The sequence below is a fragment of the Benincasa hispida genome, chromosome 3 (assembly GCF_027475165.1).
Source record: "Benincasa hispida cultivar pf3 chromosome 3, pf3_genome.v1.1, whole genome shotgun sequence".
Taxonomy (NCBI): domain Eukaryota; kingdom Viridiplantae; phylum Streptophyta; class Magnoliopsida; order Cucurbitales; family Cucurbitaceae; genus Benincasa; species Benincasa hispida.
The window spans coordinates 28187969-28190592 of NC_143480.1; positions in this window are offsets into that span (position 1 = coordinate 28187969).

Genomic DNA, 2624 nt, shown 5'->3' on the forward strand with positions numbered 1-2624 from the left:
ATCATCAACAACTCTTGTTGATGAAGCAGACCCTTCAACAACTCTTGTTGAAGTCTCAGTGGTTTCGTTGGAAAGCTCACGTAACACAACTTTACTACGTGGACTGTACTCCCTTATATGATCCTCCTCCAGGAAAGTAACGTTTGTGGAAACAACACCCTATTTTCCGACGAATCATAAACATAACCCCCTCGTGTACCTTTAGAGTAGCCTACAAAGAGGCATAACCTCAATCGTGGTTCTAACTTCTTGAGATTCGCCTCAAGCACATGTGTCGGGCAACCCCAAATGCGAAAGTGATGTAAACTAGCTTTTCGCCCATTCCAAAACTCCAGAGGTATTCTCACAACACTCTTGGAAGGAACATAGTTGAGTATGTATACCGCAATCTCCACTGCGAAACCCCAAAACGAGTCTGGTAAGGAAGTGTAACTCATCATCAAACGAACCATGTCCAACAAGGTTCTATTTCTCCTCTCTGCTACACTATTCTGCTGAGGTGTATCCGACACTTAGAGCTGGGAAACGATTCCATGTTCTATCAAATAGTCCTCGAACACAGAATCCAAAAACTCTCAACCTCAATCTAATCAAAGTGTTTTAATTCGTCTATCCAATGCATTTTCAACTTCAGCCTTGAACTCTTTGAACTTTTAAAAAGATTCAGACTTCCGTTGCATCAAATAAACATACCCATACCAAAGTAATCATCAGTGAAACTGATAAAATACTCATAGCCACCTCGGGCTCGCACATTTATAGCACCACAAAGGTCAGAATGTATTAACTTTAGAGGCTCTTTAGCTCGATAACCTTTTCCAGTAAAAGGTCTTTTAGTCATCTTACCCTCAAGGCAAGATTTGCACACCGGTAAAAGAAAAATTTCTAACTCACTTAAAAGGTCATTCTTCACCAACTCTCAATCCTATTGAGATTGATGTGCCCTAATCGAAGGTGCCAAATTTTGGCACTTCCTTTTGGAGAAATTCATTGACGTATAGATTGAGTTACAATAGATTTAAACAACTTTGTGTTATGGAGGGAACTTAAAGTTAATGATCTTAGCACATATAAGTTACTTTCCAGTTTAGCTGTAAAAATTTCAACACCATCTCTATGAATAAACACTTTATCCACATTAAAAGAAAGCATATATTTATATTGTAACAGACGTTTTATAGAAATAAGATTTCTTTTTCAGTTCAGGAACAACATAAACATCTTTTAAAACTAGAAACCTATTCTGTAAAGATAACTGGATGTCTCCCACTGCCACAACTGAGACGACGTGCCCAGTGCCTACTTGCATCGTCATCTTACCAATCTCCAATTGTCGCCAGGATCTAATCCCTTGAAAAGAAGAACAAACGTGATTAGTGGCGCCTGAATCAATTATCCAGGCAGAATCATCATTCTCCACTAAACATGTTTCTAGCACAAGTAAATCATATTTACCTTTGTCTGCCTTGGCCTTAGCCTTGGCAGCCTTCTTTTCCTTCAACCAGCGAGGACAATGCCTCTTCCAGTGTCCGTTCTGGTTGCAATGGAAACATTTTCCTTTTTCAACCGACGGCGGATGCCTCCTTGGGGCGACAAGTGGCGGGTTAGCAAGCGCTTTCCCTTTCTCCTTACCACCCTTCTTCTGCTTCCCCTTTGCAGAGTTAAAAGTAGAAGGTGCAGACTTCGTTCCTGATGTCGAACTCGATAGAACATCCTAAAAAATGAAGCAACATTTGCCTCACCCTTTTTCCTCTCCTTACTTTTCATTAAAGATTGGTATGTCTGCAACTCGTTGAGGAGAGTTGTAAGGGTATATTCCACTTTGGTAAGAATCACATTGCTAACAAAGTGGAGGAAGCTCTCTGGTAATGAATGTAGAATTATGCTAATCTTACTGCCCTCATCAATTCTAGACCCATTCATCTCTACCATATTGAAGTGGACCATCATATTAAGCACATGTTCACGAACAGAGGTGCCTTCCTCCATTTTAGAGTTGAAGATGTATTTCAAAGCCTCATGCTTGAGCTATCCAGACAGTTATCTGAACATCCTCGCAGGGACTCCATGATCTCACGCGCTGAGACCATATGCTCATACTTCTTGGCCAACATGTCAATAAGACTGGCCAAGATATAGGCTCGGGCCTTCTCATTTTCCCATGTCCATCGCTTGTATGCCTTCCAAACATTTCGAGCGACGTTTGAAGCTAGAATAGGACATACCCCCATAAGGGAAAATATTAGATCCTTGATGATGAGTATCATCGTGATCATATGTTTCCAACTGGAATAGTTGTCGCTAGTAAGTTTTTCAGCGCTAAGCAAAGCTATTGTGACTGTAGCCATTTTAAAACTTGTTGCTGAAAAATGAACAAACTTTTATAAGACTTTGCTAAACCACATTTTTAACCAATTAGTTTTAGCAAAACAGTTTTCAAGTACCCTTATTTTACAATGATGCCCCAACGAGAGAAATGTCACTGGTGGGGTGATCAGATGCCCCTTCACTAGAATGAGACATTCTCAACCATCAAGCAGAACTAACTCTTGGAACTGAACCTAACAGCCATCATTTATTTGGTCCAGAAATGTTAACCCTTAACAGTTCTGTGTAAGTGCAAC